Consider the following 17,072-nt stretch of genomic DNA (forward strand, 5'->3'; position numbering starts at 1 on the left):
AGAAAATATGATAGAATAAAGACAGGCCCCTCTCCTCTTCTCCCCTTAGAGAGGGGGAGGAGTGTCGAACCACCATAGAAACATTTATTGCATCCTGAAACCTTCACATGTCAAATTTGGTTTCGTTTGCTTGAATAATTCTCGAGTAATGTAGAAATTTGAGTTTCATTTGTATGGCAGCCCCCCCTTAGAGAGGGGGAAGCGGTCTCGAACTATCATGAGAACCTTCCCCGACCCCAAAAACTCCTACATACCAATTTTCATGTCGATCGGTTCAGTAGTTTCCGAGTCCATTAGAATCAAATAGACAGACAGACAGACAGAAATCTATTTTTACATATGGTGGACGAAACCGATGTTTCGAACAAGCAAAACTATTTTGCTGCATTGAAAAAGCTGGACCCTCAACAACACCTCCGGAACCTCGTTGAGCATATTCCAATGCGCTATCAGTTAGTTATCGTGGGCAAAGAGGTTAGACACTCCTCCCCCTCTCTAAGAGGGGTTGCATACAAATAAAACAAGAATTTCTGCAAATGAAACGCAAACTTCTGCATAACTCGAGAACTAATCAAGCAAATGGAGCCACTTTTGGGATGTGAGGGTTTTTGGGTACGAGAAATATTTCTATGATGGTAAGAAATCTCAACTAAGTATTAATAAATGACGCTAGTTAATGCATACGTTGAGACGGCACAAATTCCACAGGGAACGTTAACGCCATTCAAGAAGATCAGAATTTTTTTAGTAAAATGTAATTCTAAAGGGTATATTAGTTGATCAATCAATGAATAGTTCTGCGATGTGACCCATGAACGTGCGCTTAGTAATAAAACGTGGATGTGATAACGAAAAATAAATTTTGGGCGGGTCGAAGTTTGCCTATAAATTCTTCAATTCAAATTCAAGTCGAAACTGTGGGGTGGCCACACCATTGGTTTGTCCGGGACGATCGGAATAATGCTGCTGTTTTCTTTGTAGTATGCTTCGAGTTGTTATTTTGCTGGAAGGTGTAGTCCCATTCAGCATGGATTCTTTCAGGTTTTCGCACAAAACGTCGATATAACCATCGGCAGTCATAATACCGTCAATCTGCGCTTAGTTTCTCACCCCAGTTCACGAGAGACAGCCTCACACTATGATGCTTCCACCACCGGGCTTCATAGTCGGTTGTAGATGCCGATCCTGGAGGCCCTCGTCGTTTTTCCGCCACACTCGGAGTCACCTTTTCTTGTAAACCAGCCCGAACTTGGACTCGTCCGACCAAATAACGCACTTCCAGAACTCCAGTGGCTTGTTGACATGGTCCCTCGCAAACTGAAGTCGTTTCCTTTTGTTGGTGTTGCTGATCATCGGTCGCTTTTTGGCGAAGTAGCTCTTCAGTTCCCGTTCCACCAAGCGTCGTCAAATGGTGCGATTGGAATGGTCCAGATACAACTTTTCTTAAATCGCCCGAATGGCCATTCGTGGATTTTTCTTTATTTCCCGGATGATTTTCGTGTCCATTCTTGTACTAGTATTAAAGATACATAATATCTATCTATCAGTCCTTGGGAGATATAACTGTTTTTCTGGGGAGACTATCTCAAAACTAGTTTTTCAACTGAAGTATAATTGAAATTAAGAAGCACATACGAACACATTTAAATTTAAATTAAAACAGTACTATAGACCGTTCCAGAAAGTATGGGCACACTTGGAAATGACTCTAACATGCGTATTTAACGTTTTATGAAGAAACTTTATTCAGCAAATATGTTCTCTATTATCTCTAGATACAAAAAATAATAACAAAACCTTCATTTGATTAATCATATCCAAGATGGCGAACTTTTCCTCGTTCGTGCGCCATAAGATTTTGCATAGATGAGTTTCCGGCGCTTGCGGCTGCTTTCTTCCAGTCTTTTTGAAACTGAGTCACTGTAGTCGATGGCTTAACATGTTTCCTGAGGTACGCCTTCACTAGAGCCCAAAATGTTTCAATTGGGCGTATTTCCGGGCAATTTGGAGGATTCATGTGCTTCGGAACAACATTGACCTCATTATCTTCAAACCACTGCAGCGTAGCATTGGCGTAGTGGCAGGATGCCAAATCTGGCCAAAAAACTACGGGATCCTTGTGTTGACGGATCAGAGGCAGCAATCTTTTTTGCAAACACTCTTCGATGTATATTTGTGTATTCAAAGTAGCAGTTGTGACGAAAGGTTGGGAAAATTTACCACACTGACATATTGCTTGCCACACCATGGCTTTTTTACCGAATTTTTCGGTATAAATCGATGTTTCCGTTTCCTCAAGACTTTTCCCTTCCTTTACCGTATAAAACTGCGGTCCCGGCAATCCATTATAATGCAGTTTTTATTCTTGCTCTTGCTCTTGTCGTACAACTTTCTGGCCCTTGGTTTCACTGATGCGGCTTGTTGTGGACTTCTCTTTGGCTTCTGTTGCTTCCTGTATGTCTTTAGGCCAAGTCTTCCCTTAGCACGCACAACATTTGAAGTAGATGTTCCCACTTTTTTTGCTACGTCGCGTACCGATGCCGAAGGTTTGGTAGTAAATACTTCTTGTATCTTTTTGTCGAGTTTTGGGTATACTGGACCACGTTTCCGGCCAGTTTTTGGCAGATCCAGAAAGGAATTCTCCTCAACATACTTACGGATCGCAGTTCGAACAGCTTTAACGCTTACGCCTTCCTGTTTCGCCAGTTTTCTCAGGGACAATCCAGGAACTGTAATCCATTTGTGCACAATTTTTTTACGATGTTCTTCGCATTTTGAAAGGATGTGATAAAAATCGACTGTATTTGCACCGAAATGAAGCAGAGAGTGTAAACAAACGGACGTATCCAAACACGGTCACAGAAAATTATTTACAATTGAACGGCAGCGTTCTTCCAGTGTGCCCATACTTTCTGGAACGGTCTATAAGTCTCAAAATTCTAAAAAAAATCAAAATTTTATGAATATATAGATTTTTGTACCGCGAACACTGCTGAAATTCTGAAAAAAAATCACAAATATCAAGAAGAAGCGTATAAACACATTCTAAACCTTCAAAATTCAACTTGAAGTGAGATCAGCAATCATTACGTTTTTGTGAGATTGCCTATGACATCCGACCCTCTGATAAGCAGCTTGCGAAAATGAAAATCTAAAAAGGTCTAATTGCTATCACTAACTGCAATAAAACTACCGCAAAATAACTCAAATTTGAGGTATGATAATGAGATAGAATCGGAAATTGATTTATATATTAATATAATGCAAATAAACATCAATAGTAGATAAAGTATGAAGAAAACAGAGTAAAATTGAGTAAATTGCGCTGTAAAAATTGGTATAAAAAGTAATGTTCCCGAGAGTTCCCGAGTTCGAAAAGCAGTTTGCCGAATACTTTGAACCCTGATGAACAAAATGACGTTGAGTATTGATGCACAAACGTGCACATTTTTGAAAAATTTAATTATTAAAAGTCACATATTTTTGCTTTGTAACCACTGTACATCGCAATGGTGTCAACAAGTGTCGCAAGAGAAATCGATCAAGTCACTTACACCCCTTGCATTCTGAGCCCCTCAATTATAGTTGGCAACCCTGTTTATGTCAGATGTAAACAACCAACTGTTAACACCGAGGGGTGTATCGATGAAGAGAACACTGTAAAACAAATTTAGGTAAGTGGATTTTCTATCTCATGCCCTAAAGGTACCCATTTAGAAACAAAAGCCATTCAGCGTAGGGATTGTTAACCGGTTTTACCGTTACCGGTTTTAACGGTAATACCGGGTAATTTTCCATTACCGAATTACCGGTAATTTTACAATCGATAACCGGTAATTTCGGTAATTTTAATTTTTACATCATAAGTAATATATCGCTTTAAAATATTACTCTAAAATATAAATAAGAACGAAAAATCCAACTAGCAGTGTTGCGCCGATTCTACGACCTCCGACATATTGTTCAAAAATAGCTGCTCGATCTCGATACTCGATGCCCTCGAACCAGTTCTGGTCGCTGTTTAACTGCTATGACGGAAGAACTGCACCCTTTATGAAACTGACGTCGGATTGCAATTTATGCTAGAACAGCTATCTGCATTCTGCTCGTGGTCTTGGCACAATTAATGATGACTTCGGCGTCTTCTATCAAACTTCACGTTGAACAAGCAGGCATTTTAAATCGTTCGTGATTTGATTAAATTTGACGATTATGGTATTGGTTCAGTAGCTGGATAATAGGAGGGAAACCCCCACTGGAAGATGCAGAATCTGTTGAGCATCAAGGAAAAAATTGACGATTGCAGCAATCAAAGGTATCACCGTCCAGCCCAAGCTCAACGTCTATAAACGGATTGATGAAAATCCTCAGACATGTTTTTGTACAGAGAGCATCAGAGGCAAATACATGGCAATGGTATTCGATGCTCTTCGTACTGTACGCCTAACATCATTGGACTCTGAACGTCCGTTTTCCTCTTCTGGAAATTTCGGTAGAGGGAAATCAGGGTAAACCCGACACCTCCTGATTTTTCCAATTAGAAGACATTTTTTGCAAATTTTCCGATGTCCCCTGTACTGCCGTTCTACGCATACTTGTCCCATGTTCCAAAATCAGCAACTGAGAAAAACGCAATCAAAGTTTTCTAACACATTTGTCTAGCAGAAGCTTCAAGCATTTCAGTTTAGCAATACACCGGGTTTTTTATAAGCACTAAGCTATTGTTTAATGAAATGTGAAGAGATTCCCTCAATTGAAGCAATCTAAGTGGATTAGGGGCTTGAAATGCATGGTGGGACAGTTATGCGTAGAATATCAACATGGGACAGTTGAACTTGATTTTGTTATGCATAAAAATAATCTTCTATGAAGCAAAAGTGAAAATTGTCAAAAAGTAACATTTGAGAACTATGCGTAAAACGACAGTGTCATAGCATAAAAAAGTATACATAATTGGTGCCGTAGCGAGTGGCATCGGTATGTAGTATATAGTAATGTAGTATCCCTAGTATCAGTACTGGCTTAAAAGTCGCAATCGTATATGTTATTTTCTTGCATACCATAAATAATTATAGCAAATATTATAAAGCATGTACCAATCCAGCATTCTACCTCTTTCATCGACCAACCATTGTAGCGAATTGAAGTTCTGTTAAAGTTCATTTGTTTGAAAATAAGTTCGTTCTTGAAAATCAGAAATGAGTGCATTAGCGCTGCTGAACACGTCGTACGCGAGTGATGAAAGCGAAGTGGAAGGTGATGATGTCCGTCCATCTGGGCTGGACGCTACAACGGATGACCATATGCGTCAGATTTCCGACCAGAATACGCTGAGCTTAACTCTGATGACAGCTACGTTGGTACATTGAGTAGAAAACGAAAAACGAAAAAAGAAATTAAGCGTGAGGATTCCATTAAAAAGCATAGGTTGGCGCACAAACGTATACTACAAAAATGCGATTGTCCAAAACAGTGCATTACCCTTTTGTCGAAAGATGACCGAACGAGCATCAACGAGTTGTTTTGGAAACTTGACGAGGAGGAACAGAGCAGTTTCATACAAACTTTTGTACAACCTGTTATTCCGGTTAATCGACGCAAACGCTGTAGTACTCATATGATGGAATTACGCAAGAAGAAATCGTACAAATGCAATCTTCCCTCATCCGCCGATGACCAAATTCCTGTATGTCGAATGTTCTTTTTGAACACACTTGGTTATAGCAAATATTGTGGGTATGTATTCAACATATTTTAAAAACACAAGCTATAGTTAGATAATATTTATTTTCCTTTTTCTTTAGCATCATCATATACCGATGTATCAACCAACCAAAAAATAGTGAACCTTATCATTCCGAACGTGGCAAGTACATCAGGTCAGATGAAAAGCGGAAATCTATCAAAAAACACATTTTGACCTACGGACCGTGTGTCTCGCACTATCGTAGGGAACACGCCCCAAATCGTTTGTACTTGCCATCCGACTTGTCACAGAAAGCAATGCACAAGCCATGCCAGTCCTGTGAGTTATTCACTGTTCTCCCGTATACTCAATGAAATGAACATCTCATTTGTTAAATTGGGCCACGAGGAGTGCGAGACTTGTGTGTCATACGAGCAGCATAAGAAGCTCAATGACGAGACCGAATGCAGTAATGAATGTACGCTTTACAGCGGGTACAAGCAACACATAGAGCATGTGAAGGTAGCTCGAATTGAGTACAGAAAGGACGGAGATGAGGTCACCACAAACGAAGTGGTGATGGCAGTGGATCTACAAAAGGTACATAATTTCTTTTATTCTTATTATCAAAATTTTGTCTAATATTTTACTTTCTGTACTTTATCATAGGTCATTCAATTGCCTAGGTTGGATGGATTAAAATCTATCGTGTTTGCACAGCGGATTCTGGCGTTTAACCAAACGTTTGCACCAGTTGGAGCATTTACGCGAACGTTTCCGGTTGTTGCATGTCTCTGGCCTGGGTCAATCAGCGGCCGTACTAGCAGTGATATCACCAGCTGCTTCCATGCGGTTATTTTAAAATACGGGCATCTCGACCGGATTACGTTTTGGCTGGATAAATAATTGTTCGGCGCAGAATAAGAACTGGAACTTTTTCCTACATCTTGTTCCCATATTGAACGACGATAAAGTTGACGTCAAGGAGATTGTACTGAAATACTTCGAATCCGGTCATACGTTCATGGCGGCTGACAGTTTTCATGCTGCTGTTGAAACTGCCATGCGACACGACCGAGTAGAGGATTTCGAAGATTTCAAAAAGGCTGTTGGAGGGGCCAAGAAGCGCGTCGATGTGATGGACATGCAGAGCATAATTTTTTTTTAAACTGAAGTTGCCGTTACTCAATACATTCTCAATAAATTAAATTCGCGGCCATATATTGAGAATATTAGACGGGTCAGAATTGCTAAAGGTCGGTATCATATCGTCTATTCTGATGTTGTTGACAGCGAGCAACTGAATTATTGTGTTTTGCTATCTAAGAAACAGCGAAAGATGCTTGCAGCTGGTCACTTTTCGTTAGATGGCAGCATGAAGTGGCAAAAAGCTCCGAGAGGAATTCGAAAGCAACGGAAGAAATTGTTATTGGCAGCAATACTTGCAGTTGTTCCAGAAGCCAAGAAGGTTTTTTTCGAGAACATGCCAACAAATTAATGCTTATATACTTCTTCATTTACAATGCGTTTTATTTACCATTTGATAGAGCTTAAAATGATAGATCTCCTAAAAATTTTTTTAAAAAAACTATGCCAAAATATTTCAATGTTTATTATGCTGCCGTCACATTCAATTTACACATTACACTTCCATTAGATTATACCAATTGGGGCTATTCATAAACCACGTAAGTTCATTTTCAGTCAATTCAGTCCTTCTCTTCTTCTCTCTTGATGCATACATTTCTGGATTTTTTTTACAAATCGTATACTTTGACCAAATCTCCTCTTTTCCTGAAAGTGTACGTGGTTTATGGATGACCCTTTTCTTTCAAAAGCACTCCTAGCAGTTTGTATTATTACATGAATAATACACATAACATTCCTGTACTTGAATCGATTCATTTATTATAGATCTACATAAAATACATAGTGGGACAGTTATGCCTAGAATATCAACATGGGACAATTGAACTTGATGTTGTTTTTTTAAATACTAGGAACAAACAATAAGGTTTTTTGTGTTTTTCCGGAAGATTTTGCATAAAAAACATCGTTTTATGAAGAAAAGTGAAAATTGTCAAAAAGTAACATGGGACAACTATGCTTAGAACGGCAGTGTACACACTTGTCATTTTTTACGTTTCGATTCACCCTACAGCTGCGGAAGTCGTTTCACTGTCAAAACAAACAACACAACAGGAGCGGTCAGCAAACAGGAGTTAGTCCGTGTAAAATTTCGCTAGTGGAATTTAAGTGTTTTTGTCGGAAATTTAGGGAAATTTGGGGATACTTCTGTGAGCCTAATTCATCTTAGATCATTGTTCAGTGTATTTTATGAGACAGTAGGTGGTTTTGTTGATTATCGATGATGGAAAACGTTGTTTTGAAATTTCGAGCCCATTGAGGGTAAACCCGACACCTTCAGTCAGGGTAAAACCGACACCTGATTTGTGTTCCACTGACAAGAAAAATGCGTCCTTGCTTTTTGTAGATGTCTTGTGTTTATATTTGGAAGACAAAACGACAGAACTGGATTGATAGAACAGTCAAAACCAACGTTGAACAGGGCTCAACGCTCATCGGCACAACCCCCGTGGTTGTTCACCAACTCAACTCAAAACTCTCGTGTTTACTCCGGACCAGGAGTAGGAATTTGTCCATCACATGCTTATTGTAACAATTTTACATTCGTTTCTCTATTAACCCAACAGGGTGTCGATTTCACCCGCACTCTCATTTATTTCACCTAAAAACATCAGTTTTTGTATTCTATCAAAACTCGAGTTCTATTGAAAAAATAATCAACAGATACTGGAGAATAGTTCATGAATAGTTGAAGTTCTGTAACGATTTGAAGTCGGAGGAACATGGGAGGTCTTGGAAATATGTGGGAATCCTTAGGGTGTCGGTTTTACCCTGATTTCCCCTAATGAGATCGGATTTAGATTAGAAGACGATAAAATTAACATTATTTGTGTCCCTTAGTGTTAAGTTAAACAACAAACTAAGTTGCAAAATCCTGCAAAATGTTTTCTTGTAAACTAATCATTATCAATAAAAGCCGTTTCTTCAAGAAAATAAAAATAAAGTATCAAAGTATTGTTTTACCGGTAATTTACCGGTTTTACCGGTAATGAAATGTTCATTACCGAATAACCGGTTATTAAAATTTTGGCACGGTAATGCAATCCCTAATTCAGCGTAGTTGTCAATTTTGATTTATTAGAATACACATTGTCATAGTATTGAGCGGTTGTTACGAAAACAGTACCGCCTGCAAATGTCACATCATTTCGAAATTCATTTGCAATGCATGTTCACTTCAATAATGGTTACCATCCTCCCATCGAATGAACATTGAATTGGTTTTCAATTTTCTCAAAACAAAAGGGCAAACGCTCCCTTCGTTTCCCCAAGCACAAACAAGCCAACTGGAAACAATTGTTCCCCATATGCGCCGCTTGCAGTCTAGCAAGCAGCTCGGACAAGCTCCGAACCGATTAAGCCCTGGATTGATGTTGTAAAATTCATAGCCCGAGATGAGGGCATAATGGAAAGTGTCAACACAATCTGCATTTTCATTCGAGCGCTCCCTGCCGCTGCCACCTCGAGCGTTACTGAACCGGTTCCAGGACACGCACGAGCAGGCTGGGCGACCCACCGAATGCTGGAACCAAGCCAACGTTGAGTGGATGTCATATTTTATCCTGGCTTTGGTGTGCCCTCCGCATGCACCCATCACACCCATTACACCAACCCAGTATACCAACATAGAATTGTTTGCATATTACAAACCAACATAAGCATCCACCCTCAGTTCTCACCTACGGCTGAAGTTAGTGGATGCAGGTGTAAAAGTGTAAGCATAGAACAACATAAAAAGAATAATTATGAGCACACGGCTGCTCCTACTAGGACAACACAATGGCACACCGCTTGTCACAGTGGCTTGTTTGCATTGATGCTGTTGCCACATTGCACTCAACGCCCTGACTAAAAATGCTCGCACAGGTGAATGTGAGCAACGGAGAAAGGGCGGAGTTAGTTTGAAAATAATGATGATGAATTTGGATCCATGTTCAAGATAAGTTACTCAATGCTTACAGCAATTGGAAATTTCAAACGTTCAATTTAGTCTCACACTAAGCCGATGCTTCTGACAGCTTTGGACGCGTTGGCATTCTTCAGAACAAACTTTCCATACGATGCAATTTGCATGAATAATAAATTTTCCATTACACAAAGCACACCCCCACGTCCAGAGATACCACCACACATTTTTCGAGCGAACGGGCATTTAATTCTGCAGGTCGACAGGAGATTTGGCGGATCATGTATGTATGCATGGCGGTGTGACTCTGGAGGCAACATTGTGTAGCAGAAGGTTGTTTTTCCCCCCGAAAACAGTGACGCTCTATTTGCCATGAGCAATGTATGCTGTCAGTAGCCAGTAGTGCATATCAGTTCCTGAATTATTCTGGTCTGGATGTCCCATATATTACAAACAATTGGAAGGTCGTTTTCAGGACCACCTGAAGGCCACATCACGTAACGATAACGGATTTACGTGTGTGAACAAACGTGAGGAATGCTTCAGTGGCCAAGATTTATTGTTTTGAAATTTAATGGTTGTAACAGGAAGGTCCGTTCTTTGGCTTTGATTGCCGCCAAAATTTGTAGAATGGAAATGCACAGAGTAACTAGTTCCAAGTGCTAGCAATTTGAAAAACTGTTATTTTATTATTTTTACAATTTCCAGCGACACTCCCAAGTCTCGGATTTCATTTCGAATGTTCGGCGCATCCATCTTTTTCATTGTAGCTTATCGACTTGCATCAGAGTATCGATACACTGGGACCTTCGAGCACTGATCATACCCTGCAAAATACCCGAGTTGAAGTATTCCAATGTGTTAACGTCCGGAGGTTAAGCGGGAAATTATCAAACACGGATTGTTGTTTTTGGTTAACACGCAACATATGGAATCACACCGAGTCCTTCTGTAACATCTACCTTTTCCGTCCGAAATATCCACGTACATACAGCTTCAGGGCATATTCAAGAAGATGCTCCTAGTACACGGCGAAGTCAATCACGATATTCGCGATCTCAAGTTACCAATGGACCAATGGCAAGAGTGGTAACATTAGTGAATTAAAATCAGTCACCCAATAGTAGATAATTTTTATAGCTTGCATTTTTTCTCAATTTGTATACTCTAACTGATTTACAAAATATTGTGCAGCACGACTTTGATCATTTTGAGAATTCGATAAAAGGCGCAAATTACAAATTTTCCAAGGATATCGTAACATCTTTTTCAGACCCATTCCATGCACCAGAGCACCAAATTCCAAATCTAGTTTTAGTAGAAAATTGAGAACGTTATATGAATAATCACTAGTTGTATCAAAAGCTTTTTGGAACAAATTTAATTTTTATGCACCAATCTTTGAGAGAGGCGAGTTTAAAAAACTACATAATTGTATTTAAAATATTTTGGGTTTTCACTATTTTTATGTTTCTTGAGATATCTCTGCAAATGCTTAACACGATGACTGCCACGTCAGTCATCGGTGACTGACACCGAGCTTTCCGTTCAGGCCGCGTCAGTCACCGGTAACTGACAGTATAAAATACGATGATAATAGCAAAAAAAATATTTTTTTTTCACAGAAATCTTACTGCTTCCGAGCAGAAATACCTTCTTACGATAAGAAACGATGGCACTAAAACGTTAAAAAATTTTCATCGAGTAAATTCTAATTTTCCAGTATTGCGTTTCGCATTGCTGTACTACGATATATGCGGGTAGCCTGACGGGAAAGTCGCTGTAGAACCGCGTGGCACTCAACGTGTTAACCAAACTTCAATGTCTATATACCATTGAATGGGTGATTAAATGTTTGTTTGAAGAGCCGTAACCTACGTTTCATTTTGTAATTTATGATAAACAAGCATTTGAAAAACAGGTATTTTGAAACGTCACAAAAATAGAGCATTTTGTTAGTTTATCAGATGAACATAGGTTCAAACATTTTTATACTTCGGTTTCTCTGAGCAAACAATGAAGATCAACAACCCACAAAATTTGGTTGAGATCGGTCCACAAATAGTCTCCAGAAGTTGTTGTCAAGTCCACAAAAAGTGACATTCCATTCCAGTATGACGTAACAACATTTTAACTCGCTACAAACACTTGTTTGCGTTTTCATGAATAAAGTACACAAAATTAAACGATGCTATAGTAAAATTAAGAAAATTTCCAACAAGAATCATCAGTTGGAGAATATTTTGTAGTTAGATTGGCTTGTTGTCAGTCAAATACTTTTGTGACGTGGCAACACCTGACTTTCTGCTTTTTTGGACTGTTGAATATTTTTATATTGATTTAATTAATTACAGTTCCGTCTCAAAACATACAAATGATCTTTCTACTATGTTTTATCAACAATATATGAACGTAGATTACATAATATTTATAAGATATAATCTTTTTCCAACTTCTGGTTTGCTGATGGTAGTATTGAATGCTAAAAACATAAAATACACATACGATAAGGGCTTACCAGCGGAAGTCGAATATCATATTCCGATGCCATTTTGGAATCGAGGATGGTGACTTTCGGTTCGTTAATAAAAAAAGTAAAAAAAAAAATTAAGTTAAACGGTTTAGTGTACTAAAAGCTAGAAAATAATTAGGCAAGTAGCAGTTAATAGTTATCACATCCCTTCCTTCATTATTCTAGGGCAATGATGAGACTAACATAGTCTCTAGCTTTTAGTACACTAAACCGTTTAACTTAAAAAGTTTTTTTTACTTTTTTATTTTCTAGTTTTTAGTACATTATCTGTATGATTAGTATACTTCTCTACAATAAAACCATTTGATGATGTATTGTATTCTATTAGTCAATTCATTTCATTCGATACCGATATTGAGGGGATTACAAAAAAATACACCTTTTTGAATTTATGTTGTTCATAATGTAGTGTGTTCTCCACGTCAAGCCATTCAGCCATTTTTTACCGGCGGCAAATTGGATTTTTCAAGATAATGGAATACACAGTATTATAATGACAGCAGAGATAAAGGTTTGTTCCGAATTTCAGATCAAAAAATCAAAAGGTCAAATTTTTATTAATGTATAACAACCCTACAGACATTCGAACATACATACGAACAGGCCAAGTTCAATGAAACCGTTTAAAAAAGTAATTGGCTATTTTGTTACAGCGGCCATCTTGGATTTGAATTTTCTTAAATAGCTGTGATCTACTGGTCAAGCTCCTTCACTTGATAATGGCGTTAACGTTCCCTGTGGAACTTTACCCATCTCAACGTATTTACTAATTAGCGTCATTTGCTAATACTAAGTTGAAATTTCTTAAGCCAAATAACACGCCTTGAATGTATTCCGAGGGGCAAGCTCTTGAATACGTGTGACCACAGTGCAAGTCGAAGGAAATTTCTTTGACGAAAAATCCCCCGGCCAGAACGGGAATCGAACCCGAACACCCGGCATGATAATGTGAGACGCGAACCACTCGGCCACGGGTGCACAAAAAAAATCATGAAATACGCAGTTTTATAATGGCTGCAGAGATAAAGGTGTGTTCCAAATTTCAGATCAATCGGTCAACAGGAAGGGGTTCAAATTTCTTTTAATGTGGTTAAGCGCTACAGAAAAACATGTTACAAACATACAAATTACAGGGCAAGCTAAATAAAACTGTTTAAAAACGGATATAAAAGACCGGAAATGGCATGAAATCCCACAATACGATCGTGGATGGTAATGTTGGCATATATCCATGGGGCGCGAAGAGGAATAAAAAATAATATTGTTTGATAGTGAGAGATAGGATTTAAGTGAGAGGGAGATAATGTTTGAGTGGAAAGACCTTAGCATTAGAGTGCCGTGTGTGGAGTTATATAAAAACAGTGCTCATACAAATGCACTCGCAAACATCAACGATCAAAGTCAACGTCAATGTCAAAGTCATCTTCAACACGCAAACATAAACGCCCTTGCACAGGTATGTGCGCGGATGCATACAAAGAGTTTATCAAAAGTATCTGATAGCAAAATCAAATGCGTTCCCCCTGTATTGAGCGCCACTCGATGAACCAGGATTGTGCTAGTCATTGATGGCAAGCGCCAGAGTGAACATGTTAAACAATCACGATCAGGGTTGCCAACTATAATTTTAAAAAATCAGGAAGAATGAAAATAAAGATCAGGATAAATCAGGAGAGCTCATATTGGGTTGTCCGAAAAGTTAATGTCGATTTTAGGGAAAACAAAAACATCATTTTTAATCTGTATCATGTATCTTATCATTTAATTTTATAACCATAGTTCTGTTTCACAATCATTCGCATTCTTTCACACAGGTTAAATATTCTATCCTCCCAGAACATGTTTGCTTCCTCGTCGAAAACTGCTGCGAACCATACATGTAAAAAGCAGGATGCTTGGTAGTAGCTCATTATACAGAATCCATTCCAAATCCCACCAGAAACAGAGTATATCTTTCTTCGGGCGAAGACCGAATATGTAAAAGAATTAATAAGTATGGTATAAATCAGGGGTGGCCAAGGCGTAGTCCGCGGTCTACCGGTCGCCCGCGTAGCTTCTTGAAGGTGCCCGCCAGGTGATCTTGGATAGTGTATCTTACTATGCATCACAACTGACGTATTTATTATTATCTCTTCTATATTTTGATAACATCAGTGGAACACGTCAAATAACATTTTTAATTGCACATTTATTTCAATTTTACAAACAAATACCTGTTGTGGTTGCCAAATCTGGATAACACGATAAAAAAGGTGGTAATTCAAATGGCAATACGTATAATTTTATTATTATGGCGATCGACTGCTAGCGATGTACATTAGCTCGATGAAAGTGGAGTTTTTAATTTTTTATTCATCCTTCAATTGTTCTAACAACGTCATATTTTTTCCGCTGATAATAGATGTTATACCTCTCTGTAATTAGGGAGTATAACACTCTACTTCTGTGTCCTTGAAAAAAAAATCTTTATAAACATACAAACATACGATTTTCTTCAAACATTCTTCGATATTTAGCTTTAAGACTCTGAATAAAATAATGTTTTACCTATCAATTCTATTTTAATCGATAATTAATCTATTTCTATAGAATTATTTTCATTGAATAAGTATTACTATTATTCATGTTTTTCTTTTAGTTTAAACTTTGTTTCAATTTTTGATACTAGATACATTTTCTAATGAATCATTGATACTGTCATCGTTGGTAGACCGCAGTCTGACATTTGTTCAATTAGTCGCCCGCAATGACCAAAAGTTTGGCCATCCCTGGTATAAATCATCGCATAAGCGGAGATGCTTGTTTCCGAAAAAACCCTATAGCATCACTATAGTCATTTGCAGAGAAATCAATATTCAAATTTTCACTGAATTCATTGTCCATGCTTTGAGATGAATCTTTTCTAAACAAATGAAAAAAGCATATCAGCAGTGGAAGACTTGTGGAATTTTTCCTAATTTTTATGATATTTAATACGATTATAGATATATTTACCATAGTCCCATCATTAAAGTTGATTCTACTTTGAATCAGACGAACAAATTGCATACAAAATCTTTTTATATTGACTGTGGATTGAAAAAATTTCTCTTGAATAATTTTACACTCTGAACCGTATTTCTACATTAATATCTCTGGGGATACATCTACATACACATTATCCTCAATAGAGCAATGTTGTTCCACAAACTTAATCTTCTAATTTCATAAATTAGAAGCTTTTGTACAGCTTTGCGTCTAGAAAATTTGCAAGATTGTAAGATGCATGAATACCAGTATATATATTACGAATAACGTAAAGAGTACAAAAATCAGGAAAAATTAGGATCATTTCACAAAAATCAGGATAAATTGAGTGTTCGTCAGGATATCAGGGAGCGTGCTAAAAAGTCTGGGAAATCCTGAAAAATCAGGAAGGTTGGCATCCCTGATCACGATATAAAAACTGGAGGTCGGTTTAGGACCACCCTGACTTTTCCCAAATAAAGACATACCGTGCATTACAGGTGACAGGTAGATTCAATTTATATAGCTCATTCTGATGAACACACCATAAACAATTAAAATTGCCTTGTTTCGCAATGTTTCAAAATCTAAAAGAACAGAACTCATTTTGCACACAGGTCGAATATATTTCTTCTCTGTTTTTGAAGGAATGAAAACGTAAAATGGCGCTAAAACGCTAGAATGAAGAGAGCCAGAATTATCAAATTGTACCATATTATCAAATTGTAAGCGTTAGGACATTTGACACTATTGAAAATTCAGCAGGAAGCACCGTTCCTAAGATACAAAGGAGGGTAGGTTCTGGACCAACGGTTGCGTTAGGACCACCTTCCCCTATAGGATGGACTTTTTGAAGGGGAAGGTGAGATCTCAGAGGAAAGTAAGAAGTATTCAGAGTAATAAAAAAACATAAAAAATAGTATATCGCATGATACAATACGATGGAATTCTTATTTGATACAACTTATTGATTGTGTGACGTGACAACGCTTCGTGGAGACTGTTTATTCGCACAGAGCGCGTTGTCACGTCACAAAATGCATGCAGTCAAAATGTATGTTCTTGCGAGTTTTTTGAAAAACTGAGTATACAGGAATCTATGTTCATCTATCATTGACAAATCATAGAAAAAAGTTCGTTTGTATGTTTTGAAACGGAACTGAAAATACAATTTCAGTGTTCAAAAGTCGAAACCCGCAAAAAGACAGGTGTTGTCACGCCACAAAAGTATTGGGCTGGCAACAAGCGAATTCAACTGCAAAATATTCTCCAACTGAAGATTATTTTAGGAAATTTGCTCAATTTCACTTTAAAATCGTTTACCATTTGGAAATCGTGTGATACATACATGAAAACGAGAAAAAACCAGTTTTTAGTGAGTCAAACCGTTGTCACGTCACGCTGGAATGGGTCATATACATTTAATGAAAATAAATACCTAGGAGCTTTCACTTATAAAATCAATCATAAAAACGAGCCGTAAATAAAAGAAAAAAAGATTTTTTTTGACAGCGGTGGGATTCGAACCCACGCCATTTCTGACTGGTGCCTAAAACCAGCGCCTTAGACCACTCGGCCACGCTGCCTCTCGGGAGCCCCGGAATTTAAGTGTCAATAAGTATCGCGCGCAATATCGTAACTCGTATACTCACAGACTGTGGTCGTATGAATAAAAAAAAGTATTTACTTATTCTGCCCGTTTCCAAGTAAAGTAAACTTTCCTAGTATTTACTTGAATCCGTATGAATAAAAGTTTACTTTACTAATTTGATTTTCGAATTCGAACATTGTTT

General features: G+C 38.0%; 1 protein-coding gene and 1 non-coding gene across 3 annotated transcripts in view; both read right to left on the reverse strand.

Moving 5' to 3' along the window:
* Window positions 1–17,072, reverse strand: part of LOC129764372 (uncharacterized) — a 330,024-nt gene that overhangs the window by 24,752 nt on the left and 288,200 nt on the right. The gene's annotated exons all lie outside the window — the stretch shown is intronic.
* Trnal-uag (transfer RNA leucine (anticodon UAG)) lies at window positions 16,786–16,865 on the reverse strand. Its single transcript has one exon. It is a non-coding gene; the product is annotated as a tRNA-Leu (tRNA).

The sequence above is a fragment of the Toxorhynchites rutilus genome, chromosome 2 (assembly GCF_029784135.1).
Source record: "Toxorhynchites rutilus septentrionalis strain SRP chromosome 2, ASM2978413v1, whole genome shotgun sequence".
Classification (NCBI taxonomy): Eukaryota; Metazoa; Arthropoda; class Insecta; order Diptera; family Culicidae; genus Toxorhynchites; species Toxorhynchites rutilus.